At 39.3% G+C, this 17,994-nt stretch overlaps 1 protein-coding gene across 2 annotated transcripts in view; it reads left to right on the plus strand.

Moving 5' to 3' along the window:
- MEIS1 (Meis homeobox 1) overlaps positions 1-17,994 on the plus strand; it is a 131,791-nt gene that overhangs the window by 107,995 nt on the left and 5,802 nt on the right. The window lies entirely within an intron of this gene.

Consider the following 17,994-nt stretch of genomic DNA (forward strand, 5'->3'; position numbering starts at 1 on the left):
TATGACCCTTTGTGAGTGTACTGAAAGCCGGGTTCGTATAATCACCCAGAGCTAGTGTCATATTTGAAGGGTATTGAAATCCGATAGCCTCTAAAATTAAGTGTATCTAATTAATTGTCCTAATATTTTTAGATTAGTGTTTATGATGGCGAAACCTTATCCTCTTTGAAGTAAAAATCCAGAGAAGGCCCAAAGCCGGGTTGGGGAAAGAGGAGAACTGGGAATGCCAGTTCGCAGACAGAAGTATTTCTTTCTGTTCAATCAGTGTCAAAAGATTAATATTACAGAATGTCTGATTACATGGCCTAATCCATTCTGGTGAAGAAATTTGTTCTTAATGTCCATTGCACCTACATTAACAGACCCTTCTCTGTTAGAGAGCCTGGGAGCCTTTGGGAGAGATTTCAGATATATTAAACCCCATTACAGAAAATGTAATTTCTGTCAATATAATCCCATGTATTCTTCAATTTAGTATTTTAGAGATAACAAGCTAGTTACAATATATTTGCCTTTGGAGGATTAATTTACAAAGTGCACTATCTTCAAGACACAGACAGACTCACATAAGCATTGCTTGTAAGGGTTATCAATTCCTGTGACCTTATGGCGGCCTCGGGAGATCAATTTTTGCAGCCCTCGTGGTCAAGTGGACCGGGAGCCGGTGGAAGACATCCTATACCTGAGTGTGTTGCTAGGAGTTACTAGCTGCTGAGATTTTTGTTTGTTTGTTTGCCTCTTTTAATCTGTGACTGTATCTTCATTTTCAAAACTCTTAGTATATACTTGAACTCTGCCTTCCAGATTGTTCTGGATGATATTACAGTGCAGACCAGCAATTTTGCATGCACACCTAAATTCGTAGCTATTTTTAAAGTTAAACCAATGGGAAGGCAATTTGAATACAATGGAGGCTGTACAAATGTCTATTTCCCTGGGAAATGTTTCCATTTGAGTGCCAAGGAGTGGCAGGGCCAGCTCTCATTAAGGAAGGTGATCTATCACACACGCCCTCTCTCCTCCTCAGTGTTGCTAGCAAACCTCAGCCACAAACACTGTTACCAGAGAACAGATTCCAATACAAGCTGCTTGCCACAGGTGGACAGCCTTCTGGGATACTTCCTGTGGCTGCTGGGGCAGCCAGGCATTCCTGTGACACCAGGCTGTATGCCACTGTCTTTTCCTAGATTCTGTGCACAGTGATCACAATCCGATTTCCTCAGTTTTGCAATTAAGGGGGGGGGGCGGGAAGGGGGACCTTAAAAAAAGTTATAGCACAAGCCAGATAATTTTTCAATGTAAACGCAGACTTTAACCTAAACTTCACACGGATATTCAATTTTGCAATAGGTACATAACATAAAAATCTTTTTTTCTTTTTTTTTTATTATTGTTAATTTTGAAATAATTATAGATTCACAGTAAGCTTAAAAAGAAGGACAAAGAGATCCCGTGTACTCCTCACCTAGTTTCCTCCAATGGTAACATTTTTTTTTTCTTAACACCTTTGCTGTGGTATGGTTCCTGTACAGTAAACTACACATATTTCAGATGTACAGTTTGATAAATTTTGATAGATGTACACATCCATGAATCCACCACCACAATCAAGAGAGCTAACATTTCCATCACTTCCCTAGAGGTGCAATTTTCGGTAACGTCTTAATAACTATTAAAAAAAAACCCAGGAAATTGACACTGGTGCATCCACAGATTTTACGTAGATTTTGCCAGTTTTATATGCACTTGTGTGTGCCTAAAGTTCTATGCAATAATTTTATCATGTGTGGATTTGTATTTCAACTCCATAATCAAGATGCAGACCTGCTCCATTACCACGAATACCCGCTTGCTACTCTATTATAGGCATATCCTTCCCCTTCTCTCTCCACACCCTCCCACCCAGTTCCTAACCCCTGGCAACCACGAATCTGTCCCGCATCTCTGTAATTTTGTCATTTCGAGAATGTTATAGAAGTGGAATCATACAGTTTGTAGCCTTAGAGTTGGGCTTTTCAAGAATCGTTTTCCTTCGTTACATGGGATGTAAACCCAATTCCGTTCTCACCTGGCACCGTGTAGGTGTGGTGCGCATGTGTTCTCTGCTTCCGTGGGGAGTTAGGAGGAACCGTCCTCGCTTGCACTTCATTGCTTCCCATTGCATTTGGCAACTGTTTCAACTCTATAAAGACTCTGTGGAAGGGAATTCCCCTCCAGAAACTAAAAGTTGTAAGACTGTTTCTCTTGAGTTTGGTGAATAATGACACTCCTGTGTTTGAGTCTTTAGCAGAATATTAATTTTCATCCAAACTTTCTCCTTTTTAGGGGCTGATACTAGGTTTCTTTTTCTTTGGGCTTTGGGTAGGAAAGATGATACAAAAATGGGGAAAAACCCGGGTGGTACTGCGCTGAAATCAAAGAGGCGAGAAAATCTTAAACGATGATGGCGGACTTGAAGACGAAAAAGCAGCATGACCTCTTAGTGGTTTTCATTTTACTTGATCTTAATAAGAAATTATACAGAGCTTTTTTGAGAGCCTGTAGATATTTTTCCTGTGTTGAGCATCGTGCCCAAGTGACTTCCTCCTGGAAATAATAATTGAAAAAAAAAATAAAAAAAGACGACTTCATGCGTACTTTAGCACTCCCCCTTCACTTCATTAAGGCACAGGATTTAAAGACGTGCGTCTCCCTTCTTGGGTTTCTTAAAACTTGTTAACACACATGTACATTTTGTATGTACTATGAGTCACTGTTGAAGAGATTTAATAAAATGCTGAAGGGCAGGTTGGGTGTAGATCAGTCATAATTATTGACAGCAGCATAATGTATTGAAATACACAATATGAAAGTGAAAAATAGAAACTCACATCCAGTTGTTAGCTTGTCATAGAAACCCTGGCCAAGGCAGCTTTAAGTTAGGTTTTGACAGAAAAATGAGATGAGAAATGTCTGGTGCGTTGTAATGATTCTTTCATTCCATCGCTGAACTAATTTTGCACATCCTTCATTGATGTAAGTAATCTATATTACCCGCCTTGGCTAACTAAGGACAAAGCAGATGGGACTTGGTGAGGAGAGGGGCTAACAGGGAGAATTTCAATGTCAAACGACAAGGCAGATTTGATTAGTGAAGAGAAAACCTGGATGAAAAGGAATAACTGTTAATTTTTGATATTGGGTCTACTTGTCCGAATGAAAAGAGAGAGGAGGAATCTTCAAATGGTTGCTTTTAGGACTTGTAGGCATTGGGTCCTGGGATGGAATGTGAAATTTATTAGATGAGACATCCCAGGACAAGTCTATGCCAATACATACATTTTTGGAGAATTGAGTCAATTATGCAAATAATTTGTGTAAAAATATTTCTGCCTAAATTATCCAAGCATTTGAGGCAACTGCATGGTTTTTAAAAAGTCAACCTTCATCACTGTCTAAAAATTTTAATCTAGCATGCTGTGGCAGACCTAGACTTAAAGCATAGTAATTTTTGAAATGCAGTATGTGCTATAAATGCATGTAGTCTCTTTCTTTTGCTTCCTCACTCCCAATTATGATTTGGTCCCCAAATGATAAATAATAGCACTGGGGGCTTTTGTCTTCTTGTTGGTTGTTGTGGGTTCGATAAATACTCCTGTTACATCAGTGAAAATATATTACTGATACGCTGACTGTTCTGTCATTCAGGCAGGTGCTTCTTAAATTTTAAGATTAGATGGTTATGTAGGTCTTTCAATAAGGAGGTAGAACTTTGACAAAAACACACACACACACACACACAAAGTCAATAGTGGGTTCTTTCTTTCCTGAATGGACCAACTTTATTTTTTTTTATATTGAAAATATGAGTGTAGAATGGTCAAATAAAAATTCCCTTATATGTTTTCACGGCCAGGTTGCAGACTTGGGAATTCTGTCTGACGAAAACCTGTGCCTGCGATGATATCTTACTTGCTGGATGCCTCAGACATATCCTGCCTCAGCAGAGTTCTAGCCTAGGGTGTACTGAATAAATATGACAGTTTCTTTGTTTACCCTTTCTCATCCAAACACTTTCCCATTAAGGCCTCGTGTTAAATGGTTATTCCTTTACCCTCTCTGACAAAGCAATATGGGTCTTAGGTGCAAAATACACAGTTTATGTGAAATACAGCCTGTATGTGGAGAGAAAAGTCACTCTCCATCAGTAGGGTGCAGACCCTAACCTCCGAGGTGACACTTTACAGAGCCAGGAAGCATCCTAACCTCCGAGGTGACACTTTACAGAACCACCACAGCAGTACAGTTCTCAGATTTAGTACACATACCAGATTTCCCTACTTACTTCATTTATTGCCTTCAAAACTGCAAAGCATTCAGGCATCACTTCTCATTTATTACCGTTGGGGGGAAAAGCTGTTATCCTTGGAGATTTATGCCACCAGCAGGTAAAAATATAAACTTACTTTCAAAAAATAGGATCACCCTTATTATAATAAACAGATTCAACTGTTAAAGGTCAAGTTTCTTTCTGAGTTATGGTAATAATATAGCAAATATTTTATAAGTAATCAAAGATGCTATAAATATAGGTACCTGTGTGGATGTAAATGTTAAAACATTCACAAATTATCCTTTCAACTTCTGAGATCTAAAAATCAATAGGGGGTCATAGGGTTTCATAGAATTGCTCTGCTTTTGCTTCTAACATAATTTAATAATACATTTTACAGATGTTGTTTAAACATTAGGCACAGATTGTTTTGTCAATAAAACTAAACAGAGGCATGACACACAAGCAAGGAAAACAGATGTAAGAAAAAGAGCAGTGCACCAAGCAAGAAGTCCTGGGTCATTTGTTTCCTATTTAGCTGCAAAACGAAAGTACAGGGTGTGTGGTGATTTTCCTTGCCTGAGCATCACCTAGGGATGGGACAACTTCACACACAAGAGGTAATTTTATTAAGCAGGTGGGTTAACGTTTTCCCTTGAGAATCTGAGTGTAACCTACATTTAAGGTAGACCTCCTAATGGATCAATGGAGTAACAGGTGCAGTATTCTTAAAACAAGAAGGAAGAGACAGAGAACTGGAAACAGAACACCTCTCCAGCATGTTTCAAACAGGTTGTTGTCTTCCAAGCCACAGTTAATTGCTAGGCTCTTCACCTTGAGTGTCAGTTCTAATAATATTACCTGTACAGGCACTCACTCTGGGCTTAGATGATAGCAATCAGCAATACTCACTAGATAAAATACTGTCTAGTTGCTCATGAGAAAATATTGAAATCAGTCAAAAAATGTTTAGCTTGCATATTGCCGGAGACAGAGCTGGCGAGGCGCCAGGCAGGCAAGGCATTATTAGGAAAAGCTGAGCCCATAGCTTGCAGGGAAAAAAGCTGTGAATTTTGAAACCTTCAGGTATTGTCATGTCAGAGAGTCTTAGGACTTCAACAGAGACGCTGCTTTTGTCTGCAGATTTTTAAAAATTTCCAGCAAACAATCCTCTTTGAAAATGACTCTGCCGTCTGTTCAAGTATACTGTGTTGTAAGTTTCACTCCCCGCGTTTACTCAGAAATTGCCCCCCTCTGTGTTCAATCACATCATTAATACTGGGAAAGATGGAAAGTCCTTCTGAAGGGGTAGGTGTTGGCCCACTGCAGTGGATGGAAAAAAAACCCTGCCCCTTCCACCACGGGACCTTGAGGCTAGGTGAGAAGAGAAACAGGAAGGGGTGGGTTGGAGGAAGGTGAGTGTGAAAGTCCAAACGCTGTTTCGTGTAACTGCTGTTTCTCCTCCAGCCAACATTCAAAGGCAGTTCCTGAGCTTTTCAAGACAAGATAAGAATGTGATGCCTGCAGCTGAGAGTCGGTACCACCTGAGGAGTGGTTCAGGACCATTTAGGGTTGGGGTTCAGGTGAGGCTCAGAGCTGAGTGAAGTAGGTGGGAGACTGAGTCCACCAGGAACCCAGTGTCTCCTTTCAAGGCAGCACAACCAGCGGTGTGGTGGTTGACTTTGCCAGTGGTGCGGAGGTCAGCAGGACTTGCTGCAAGTCTGAATTAAGCAGATTTATTGTTTTCAGCATCTTGGCACAAGTATTGGGTCAGAGAAGGGGAAGGAACTCCATGGGTGTCATGCAGCCGGCAGAGCAGGACCTGACTCCTGTTTACTTGTGGAGAGCATGGGAAGTGAGGCGCTCAGGGGCACCTCGGTCAAGGGGAGGGAGCCCCGGCATCCACAGGTGGCTGAGGAGCAAATCTCCCTGTAAGCGTCATGACAGCACACAGTTTACACAGGGCGACTAAGGGGAGGGAATATGCAGGGAAAAGAACACTGGGGCCCAGACATGTCATCTGGCATCCCCACTCCTCACCAATTAGATGTGTGTCCTTCGTCAAGTCACTTTATCTCCATGGCAACAGCTTCCTCTGCCTTAAATGGGCAGGTAGGACTGAGGACTTAGTGGGACTCTAAGCCTCTTCCAGCCTAATATTCTAAGCGGTATATAACCCAGGGAATGATAGCCAATACTTTGTCATAGCCTATAACGAAAAAGAACATGAAAGGGAATATATAGATGTGTGTGTGTAACTGGATCACAATGCTGTACACCAGAAATTAACACAACTTTATAAACCGACTATACTTCAATTAAAACATGGAAAAAAAAAACAAACAAACCCAAAACCCAAAACGAAAACAACAACCCCAAAAAAAGTGAACCAAAGAGAAGCAAGGTGAATGTTCTGAAACTGATTTTGATCCTGGTTTCACATTAGGAGTGGCAAAAAAAAAAAAAAAGAAAGAAAGAAAGAAAGAAAGAAAACAAGTCCTTTGATAAAGAGGCAAACAGGACAATTCATTAAAAATTTGTTAGTTTTCTTCATCTTAAATAAGCACATCAAGCACTGTAAAATAAAAACTAGATGGAATTAAACATTATCGCAAGACATGAAAAACATGTGTGCTGTCACTTTCGGATTCATAATAAAGATAAATCAGTTGTTTTTAGCAGTGCGCTAGGCGTCTGTGAAGGGCATGACAGATAATAGGCTTGGAATTTCTGAAGTTATGGTAGAGCAAAATTTGTTTTTTCCTCAGGCGTTCAATCTTTTTCTCTAGTAATTTTGTACATGACAAACTTTTTAGTGGGTGCATTAATAATCTATAAGTAATGGGTTGTCAGGTGTCAGTTAGATAAGATTAAAAGACTGTTTAAGCATTATCCATTTGCTTCTTTGCAGGAGTTTTATAGGTCAGGAGAAATAACTCTTTGAATTGTGGTTGTTTGCACATGCTGGGTTTTTTTTTTTTTTTTTCCCGTCTCTCACTCACCCTCTCTCTCTCTCTCTCTCTCCCTCTCATTTGGCTCTGCTCCAGGTTTACCTGGAAGATTCGTATTACATTACATAAATCCTGCATGTAGAAGCAGATTCGAAACTCACACTATGTGAATCAAGGGGACGAACGTCCCAGCTGTCTTCTGTAAGCTGATTTTAGTTTGGAAAATGTTACCCTTTCTCTTCTCAAAGCAAACTTTGTGCGGCTAGCCAGTTCAGCAGAGAGGGACCCTGAAGCTCGAGACTTGAGGAGTTTCCTAGCAAGTCAGGTTTAGGTCTATTCTTGTCAAATCTGTCTTAAGTGTGTTTACATAGAGTTTGCCTTTCTGGTATTTTCTGCTTGCACAGACCTGATCTCTACCTATTTTGTGTCAACAGTTGCTCGGGCTGGTGTTGGGCGATTAGCCGCGGAGCACTGGGGCGCGGAGCGGTGCTCCCGGAGACCCCTCTCCCCTCTCCCTTACATCATCATCTTGCTTCAGGCTGCACCTACGGAAAATAAACAGCATTTCTGAGTGGTGAAAAAATCAGCCTGAAATAGTAAATTAAAAATTGGGGCAAATGTTGCCTCCTTGTTGAATAAAACAGTTTTCTCGGAAATGGAGAGGAGCCAAGGGTGTGGGGGAAGGAAGTCTTTCTGGGGGCAAACACCGTCTTGGATCTGCTCTATGTGGCTCCAACATGTAAATGCCTGGAGCTCTGTGTAGACGCTTCAGGTTTGGCTGCTTTTTTTTTTTTAATTTTTAAAGGGAAAGAGAACATTAAAAAATTAGTAATAACAATACCAACCAAAAAAACCCACTCCTTCAACATGGATGCTTGTAACTGGCAAATACAACTCCCAATCAAAGCCCTTGATGTTTTCCTCATTTTATTTCTATTCTTATGAAGCGTTTAAACCTGACCCATGAATATGGGAAATAATTAACTCTACTGGGCTCTTGACATCTGAACAATCACAAACAAACAAACAAACAAAAAACCCTTAATCTGTTCCCATCCTTGAAAGCTCCTTTTTTCCTTCCACCCTCTTAACAAATGTGGCTAAAGGCCTAATGCTTCACAAGATTAGATCCCATCACTGAAGAAGGGAAAAAGCACTTCCTTTCTCAAATACATTAACTCCTTCAGGCCCGTGGGAATTACTGGTCTTGGATTCTTAAGTGTTGCTTAGCTCAAACACATATTTCCTGTCGTGGGAGACATCTGCCTTAATATTGATTAGGTCCCGAGTTTTCAAGACTAGTATATTGCCTGGGGGTGGAATGAAATGCGCCATGGTTTAAAAAAAGATATATTTAAGTTTCCAGTGTGTTCTACTCTGGGATGCTGATTTGAATGTAAGCGGCAGTTTTGAGGGCTATTGTTTAGTTGAAGGGTTTTGTTGGCCTGGATCACTAGAACACTAGAACATGGGCGACTTCATTTGATCCCCAGTTTGGGTCAGAGTTCATATGGACTTGGAAAGGGCAGGAAGTAGGAGATGTTGAAAAGCTAATGGAAAGAACTGTACATGTCCAGAGATGTCAGGTTTCAGCCCCCATGGCTGGTCACCAGGCAGGACTGTTTACAGAAAGGAAAGTGCAACAGTTTATGGCAGGGATTCCCAACTTGGGGACCGAGACAGGGCGGAGAGGGAGTGGAGGGCCAGAAAAGGCAAATCGAAATCATCCTGAGCGAATGTAGCATAAAAAAGCATATTGAGAATTAACTTTCAATTTTAGTCCTTCTATTTCTTTTGAAATAGCAAATGACAAAGGTGTAGGAGATTCTGAAGTTTATCGAAAGAGAGCAGGGATGAAAATTTTAGAAACACATCTATGGAACGACAGAGTCCAAGTTCTGGAGAGGATTTTATGCATCATTTGACAGATGAGGCCCTGGGCCTTATAATGTTAACCCTGCTAATTAGAGGCAAGGACGGGGCTGATTCCTGGTCCAATGCTTCTGGAATTCCACCATTATGTATTTATTTTTAACAGCTTTATTGAGATATAATTCACATACCATGCAATTCACCCATTTAAAGTGTACAGTTCAGGGGTTTTAAGTCTATTCACAGCTACATGCCAACCATCCCCACAGTCAATTTTAGAACATTTTCACCACCTCATAAAGAAACCTGGTACCCCTCCCCTGTCGTCCATCCCCCACGCTGCCACTAGTCCGTCCGCTTTCTGTTTCTGTAGACTTGCCTATTCTGGACGGCTCACATAAAAGTGATCAGGTAATCTGTGTTCTTTCGTGATGGGCTTCCTTCACTTGGCATTGTGTTTTCAAGTTTCATTCACATTGTAGTGTGTGTCACACTTCATTCCTCTTTATTGGTTGAATAATGTTCCGTTGTCTGGATACACCACATTTCCTTTATTGATTCATCCATTGGTGGACATTTGGGTTGTTTCCATCTTTTGCTGCTGTAAGAATTTCTGTATAAGTTTTTGCACCGTTCAGTATTTTTGAGAATCATAACAGCAGTAGCCTCAGCAAACCTCTCTTAGCTTTTACAATTTGCAAAGCACTTTTCCTGAAATGGTAACTCACGGATCGTCACAGTCCCAGCACCTAAATCCCACTGTGATCTCAGAGCGAGCGAGCGAGCGAGCGGCAGTTTCCCTGCTCACTTCTCCTCCCCCTCCCACTGGACCCTGCTCTGACTCTCCCTGCCCTTGGCCAGTGTGTGGACTGTGATAATTACGAGCGACGATGTTCAAAGAAACAACTCAGAAGTGAAACGTACATTCTCCAGACTTTCCCCACTGCGATTTAAGATGACCATAAGCATTTTTCAAAGATTTGACAAGTTCCAAGAGGAGGCCATTTTGTTGGTTTTATTGTCCTCGTCTGAAAGCTTTTGTCATACACCTCAATTTGCCTTTGGGAGGTGTTGCCTTTTAGTCTGAGTGGTTCCATTTGTATTTAAGGGCCGACAGGTTACCTATGGATATACGTTGTGTAGTGCTTGGGTTTCAAGCTTTACTAATTGAAACAGAAGTTACAGTGAACATTCTAAGGAATAGACACAGGCCTCCATTCAGGTCCAGCCTAATCAGGTTAAAAAAAGAAGTGAAGCTAAACTTTGAGATCTCTTCCCTTGGCACGGGTGGGGACACCAGGCCTAGGAAGTTTTTGGTTAGTGAGGGCTTAGGGAGCTGAGGGGACTAAAGGAGAGATGCTAGAGAAAGGAAAGGACTGGGAGATACTCCAAGATGGTACGGGATTCTAGGACACCAAATGCATGTCGGGGCTGGTCACCATCCTAACACAAAAAGGTTTCAATTGCAGGCACTCAGGGGAAGTTCTATTTGAGAGGAAAGTATATATTTGATTAGTAAGATGGCCCCTACACGTACCAATTGGCTTGGACCTTCGTGGTTTATGCCTGCTGTCCAGCAAAATTCTCATTATTTTTTTATTGAAGTGTAGTTGATTTACAATGTTGTGTTGGTTTCTGGCATACAGCATAGTGACTCAGTTATACATATATATATGTATATATATATATAATATATATACTTTTTCATATTCTTTTTCATTCTAGGTTATTCAGCATAATTATTAAGAATGTCCCTTTACTCTCAAAAGTGTCCCAGTCTAGAAGATAAATTATCTGGTTATCCCTCTTATAATGGAGATGGGCTGAAAATTAAGATTTGTTTTAAATAACTATGTATTTATTCTGTAATATTTAAGGGACGTTTAATTAGATGTGATTTGATTGACTTCTGTGAATATGGGAAAATTAGAATTTATATGGAAAATGGTTTAGCATAAATCAGAGACACGTGTATTCGTTGAAGATTTTATTATGCACAATTTAGCTTTTCATTAGTCAAGGAGGTTTTGCTATATTATCCTGGATCATTCTATTGCTTATACATTGTGCTAGTAATCACTGTAATTTCATACACTTTAAGTAAACCACTTTTTTTTTTTTTTAATATTCCTAAGGTTATACAAAGTCAAATTTGTCAAACTGTTGGTCACTCTTAAGTAAATATGTTATAAATGCCATTTTGTTATCTGTGCCTTACCTGGATGCTTGTCAGTGGTACTTAAGTTATGTGTGACTATTGGGTATTTCTTACGCTAGGTCTAGTGATGTATCTCCACGATTCATTCCACTGGGTCCGGAGCCTAGGGTTTTAGTGATCCAGAAGGTAACAAGCATAATAGAGCAACATAGAGACCCCCCACCACCACCACCACTAAGGGAGTCCCCCTTGCTTTGAATTCAGTTCAATGAAAGGATTTCACAAGCTGAGCTTTTTTCTTTTTTTAGAGCAAAAAAAAAAAAAAAAAAAAAACATTTTACAATTTGCTTTCAAGGAAAACTTTCTGTAATATATAACCAAGCGATGAAGTATTTGCCAAGTTATTTTAACATTAGGAAGTCCAAAATAATACTTGGGTTTTGTTTTTACTTGGCATTATAATTTTCAAGTAATTAGTGATTTTTTCTTTTCACCAGCTGCTTCGAAGAACATTTTATATGTAATTAACTTCCTCCATTGTCTTAGCTTCAGTGTTTTCTAGAGTAGTTTGGCAAATACACCTATCACTTCTAGAGAAGGGGGACTGTCTGGGACCTCTGGTTGTTGGGCTTTTTGTGATCTAAGCAAATTCCAACGTTACATTTCTAGAGCGGATGGAGGGCAGAGCACGTGCTCCCTTCTCCCCTTGGGTTCAGGCACCTCCCCCACCCTCAGACACACAGATGATGTATTGCAGTCCTGGAACTGCTGGATCCTGGGAGGAGGTTGAGAAATGAGAAGAAAGTGCCAAAAACATGATTTCATAAGGTTTGACTGGAGATTGAGTCAACTTTCTTGAGCGTCTTAAAATCATGTTTCATGAAATTTCACTTCACAAAGGGAGTGTAGAAGGCTTGAACCCCGAAGACTGCCAGTTACGGATCATTAAATCCAATAAGTGAATGTAAATCTGAAATGAAGAATTCCAACCCAAGATTTGGAAGTTGATTTCTTGTTAAAAAGAACAGAGAGTTATGTGGGAGATAGCTAGAACTCATTCCCTGAAGAGTTTGTTTATAAGACAGGCCTTAAAGTTACTAGGAAATGCTGACTTAAAAAAAAAAAGTAGTATATAGAGTTTTATTTAAATGACTGCGATAAAGTTGAAAGAGACGCTTCAGCAAGAAAACTCATGAAAAAAGAAAGAACTGAATTCTGGAATTCAGCAACTGCTTTCCAATGTGGAAAAAAAATGTTTTTGTTTATATATTTTATTTTATTATTGTATTTTTTCTTATTGAAGTATAGTCGGTTTACAATGTTGTGTTAATTTCTAGTGTACAGTATGGTAACTCCGTTATACATATGTATACATCTGATGTGAAATTTTATGTTTGAGGATTTTTCACAAGGCTTAATTTTATGAAGTCCTAATAGAAATAGGTAAAAAGAAAATGAATTATGTATCAATTAAGTGTTATATTTGCATGTTGTTCATGTTCAATCAAATAAAGAATAGTGCATGCAGAAATCAGTACTTAAGAATGCATGGTATTAATTTTTATTATTAAGGATGTGTGTAAGCATCAAGTATACCTGAAGAGTAATCAGGATGACTGTAATTAATACTTTCTTTAATGGACAGCATAGGTACAGAAGGCATTTTTCACTTAATATATCCTGTCATTTAATGAAATCTTTTTCTGATAGTTGATAATTTTAGCTTCTTGGGCAAAAGAGGGTGTTGCAAAATGGCGTTTCTCCTTAGGTGCCCATACTTAAGTGGGCGCCTACCTTCCTGCTATTTACTTACACCTAGTTGGCAAGAAGCACCAAGGGGATGACTGAGAGTCACGTCATTGTTTAAAAACAACAGCATTTTGATTTTATGTGGTTTCCTGAGTTGGTTGTGGCGTGTTACAGTCACCAAATATGGGCTCCCCTAAATCATCAGTGAGTAAGTCATGTGGTCAACATGGAGAAATAGAATAAAGGTGAGAAACCCATTCCTGAAAGTCAGCACATAATTTCTCCTTACTTTTGTCAGGATTATGGAGAACCACGCAAGGAGCACTGAAGGTGGAAGAGGGCAAAGCCTTGTGGGAAAGTCACCCATGGACCTGAACAAATATACCTGGTGTTTGGTCCTAACGGGTGCCCATGAGGGTCTCTCCACCCCTCCTGATTCTTACAAAGAGGAAACGAAATTTAACAAGCCAGTTTTGTGGGAAGGAACCAGGGCAAGGAGGGGAGGATAACTAAAGGACAAAGGTCAGCTTTAGAAAGCTGTTCTACCAGCTCTTGCTCAGAAAACTATTCAGATACCCAAAGACTGAGGAAGAAAGAGATAGATGGAATTAGCAGAATGAAAAAAAAAAGGGTGGGTGGGGGGGTGAATGATAAATAAACATCTAGGGACAAAGAAAAAAAAGAATAAAGCAAAAACTTCCTGTATTTCTTTTTAGCATAACTGAGGATCCATGTCCCATTCTCCTTGCCTGATTCCTTTTTAAAAACGCAAATAATAAAATTCAGCTTTTAGGTGATTCCATGTCTGAGATATTTGAAGATTTTGCTCCTCTTTTCACCTCCCACCCCCCCTCACTAGGACCTGAATCCCAAACAAATAGCTAGGTAAAAAGAAATACATCTCTGTTTATTTTGACATGGAAAGAAGCTATAAAGCCAATCCATTATCTTCCTTTCCTTTGTAAAACTTGTTTTGAGAAAGGAGACAGTTTGGTCACAGGAAGAAATTCTAATCCACGATTCTACGAAAAAAGGAAATTTAAGAATTCTTTCTCTGATTCAGTTTCCTACCAACCATAGGGTGTCTAGTCCTTAAAACATACTTCACAAAAGAAGATTTGTGTTTTCAAAGCAAAATGGGATTTTTAAAAACATATACCTTGATGTTTGGAATGAAATCTGGAAATGCAAGCAGGATATTTCTCAACCTTAAAGGATACTTCTAACTAAAAGGAGTATCTTGCAAAATGCCCAATCCACAGCAAATCTGAGCTATTTTCCACCAAACCAAGCTGTGAAGCTCTTTTAATGAGTAAGAAACACTGTCCCATTGTCATGTTTTCCTGACATGATACATTCGAGTTTGAAAAGGCTGTAATGTTTGGACATCAGTTGCAAAATCGTAAGTTTTTTTCTTAACATCTTTAAACTAACAAGCTTTTTTGAAAAGGCCTTATCAATATGGACAATTCCAAAGATTGTATATATTTCACGGACATATTTCATCGTAAACTATTTCGTGGTTGTTGGAGAATGTATTTTTTATTGTACATTCAAATTGGAATTTGGTCTTTTTTTTTTTTCTCTTCAAAATACTGTTTCTTCTTATGTTCAAGCTCTAATGTATATTTATGTGCTCATACATAGCACACACGTACGAGTTTAAAATAAGTATTTTACTGATGCTTCTTGAAATGACAGTGTTTTAAGAAGGAACTACGTTCATATAAGCGTACATAAAATCTAAAGGTCTTTTTTTGGTTCAATGTTTAGAAAATTCTCGATAATTTAGAGTCTTCCACAATAGAAAGTAAAGTATTCTGTCACAAAAGCTGGGAGGATGAGATACAAGGTCAAAGGGCATTTTAGAAACAAACAGCTGGACCAGTTTATTTAAACAGATACAGGGATGGGGGAACTGACCTCCATTTGACTTATAGTGGGAAGAGCAAGAATGTCATTTTATTACTTTGCCCAGAAGGAAAATGTTTTCCTATCTGAATTCACCCCCAGCCATCTAAACACATGGCCTTGCTGTATGTAGCTAATTCCAAAGCGAGTACATATGAGATACTACGGGATAATGATAAAATACACTAAAGAGTATCAAATGTTGAGATGGTTTCAAGATCGGGAAGATGATGTTGTTTTTAAAAATAAAATATTTTTGCTACTTACTCGGTTATTTTCACATAAAGATGTCCACCATGACCCCAGGTAATAATTTAAGTGTTTCAAATAAGTATAGGAATTGTAATTCAGTAACACTCTTAAGAATTTACTATATCCTATAGGTGTTGATAATGTCCATTATATTGAAACAAATACTGTTTTTAATTAGAGTTTGCAAAAGTGAGAAGTTCCAGGTACACCTACTAATGTTAATGGTGGTCAAGCAGTTTGAACAAACTGATTAGGTGTTCTTAGGTTTACAATGTTTTTAAAATTTGATTTAATGAAAGGATTCCTACCCTTGTATCTACATATCCTGTAGGTGGCCTGCATCTGTGTTGTCAGTAACAACAAATGGTTATTTCCACCCAAAGACAACAGACAGTACCTCAGACCTGTGGGCCCTTAACTAAGAGGCTGCGGTGAGGTGTTTGCTCTCTACCCGGGGATCTGGAATAACTACATTTAGTGCTGTCCATCGCAGACTTTCACAGGCACAGGGACAAACCTCAGCCTTTCGAGCAGAGAGTGGTCCAAGGACTGAGTCGTCTCAAAACCCCAGAAGGAACTTGTTAAGAATCACGGATGTTTAACCTGGGGAGAAGAGGGCAAAGCCTATGGGGTGTGCTGGCTGTAGTTAAAATATTTGGAAGACTGTCCTGAAGATGTGAGATTAGAGTTGTTTAAAAATGACCCCAAGGAGTTGTCCTGGTAGGTAAGGCAGAACCTTCTAACAATTACCTTGTCCGTGGATAGAGTGGGCTTTCTGGTTGGGTGGCGAGTGCTGAATTAGAAACAGTCCAGCTGAAGCCATCCATCTACCTGGTGGGGATATCAGAGAGGAGCGTCATGTCAAGGACCAAGCTTGGTAATGATTATAGCCCTTTTCGTACTGAGGTGGAATCTTTCTATGGGTCTGATAGTCATGGATTCAAACCTGAGTTGGCTATCATGAACTGGTCTTTGGAAATCAGAAAATACGAGCATGAAGGAGGCAAGCTTTGAAATAGAGATAACTCGAGTTTTAACTGAAGTTACTGAACCCCCTTTTGTGTAGCCTTCTCTCTGTCTTTCTGTACAAGCAGTTAGAGTCATCAAAACCCCTCATCTACAAAATCTTGTCAGGCTTCTTCCTGGACTCAACAGTAGAGTTGTTGCCAGTGGTGACTGGCTCAAAACCAGCTCATTTTTAGATATCTGTTTAATCTGGAATATTCTAGATGGGTGGTACAGTAGTGGCCATGCTCTGGTCAGGACGTTAGGGGAAGAGGTGCCTGCTACCGTTTGCCAGCTGTGTGTCATTCAGCAAATTATTAACATCTCTTGGGTAGCATGTGACCTCAAATAAGTCATTCATTTCTCAGAGCTTTCGTTTCTCATCTGTTAAAAAAGCACTCTTCCTATTCTTAGATAAATAGTATAAATCACATCCGTAAAATATTATGCTTTTAAAAGGACTTTTAAAAAGTTGTCAGAGTTCTTTCCCTCTAAGAGAATGCAGATTTCTATGAATAGTACCAGAAAGAGCTACTTTCGCTCTCTTAGCTATATTAGTTACTATGAAAATTACTTTTGGTATCTGCAGAATATTAATATTAAATAATTTTCTAATTGGTCATGCAGGGAAGGCAGCTAATGAAAAAGCAGATTTTTTTTTTCATTTTAATTGGTTATTTCACATGGTGTTTGTGCTACACCTGTGCTTATAATGAGAATGGAGAATTAATCTAACCTTCTGCTCACATGATTCCAATTTTCATGGTTTATACAAGATAATGATAACCTGATTTGCAACACAATTTGTTGTCAGTCTGTGTTTTAAATATTTTTATTAGCAGTTCAGGGACTTCACATCCAAGAACTGATACAATACACATTGGCAGTAAGAGTTAGCATCAACGAGTGTCCTTTTAGTGAGATTCCAGTTTCGTTAGTTATTTTAATTACTTCTCAGATTATGAAAGAACGTGAGGATATAGGATGTTGAACATCTTAAAATATCATGAAGGATGCATTTTTGGTTTTAAAACCTATCCCTGTCTGTTTAATGTTTTGTTTTTTAGGAACTGTTTTCCTTCCTGAAGTGGGCAGCCTCATGAACTAGAATTCATAGTGCACTGTGGCCCCTTTAATTGTTAACAGTGCAGTGTGAAACTTTTCATTGTGTTTTTTCATGTGCTATTCAGGTTCCATATATTCAAATCTGAATTGAGAACTAAAAGCAGCTTGCTATTTCGGAGTCTGATATGTCCTGTTCATTTTTCTGCATTTGATATGTAATTCTCAGTATTATGGGATACAAACAGATCTTAAGAGTTAGAAATTTCATGAGCATGGCTTTGGAGAGCTTGTACGAACCACTTTTTAAAATTTTCCATGGCTAGGCACCTTTTTAGGGGGCTACAAAAATGGAAAAAAAAAATCTTGTTAAGACACGTAAGTGACTTAGTGTCTTAAGATGTTTATAATACATGTTCAGGGCTAGCTGGAGACAGCAAGATTATAAGTTCAATTACTGTATAGCCATGACCTTGCCTTGACCTCAGACTCTGCATAAAGAGCATGCGTGCTTGTGCGCGCGCGCACACACACGTGCACACACACATGCACACAAAGCCACCCCAAGAAATCTCTCCAAGGAATGCATTTCTCTGAAGTCCCCAGCAGTGTAAGTTAGTGGTGATAAACTCCAGACATTTTTTTCATTTGATGGTGCGCCGCCCTCCTGGTTCATTATCTTAATAGTGGGCATTAAAATAGAATTAGGTTTGCAAGAGGTA

The sequence above is a fragment of the Camelus bactrianus genome, chromosome 15 (assembly GCF_048773025.1).
Source record: "Camelus bactrianus isolate YW-2024 breed Bactrian camel chromosome 15, ASM4877302v1, whole genome shotgun sequence".
Taxonomy (NCBI): Eukaryota; Metazoa; Chordata; class Mammalia; order Artiodactyla; family Camelidae; genus Camelus; species Camelus bactrianus.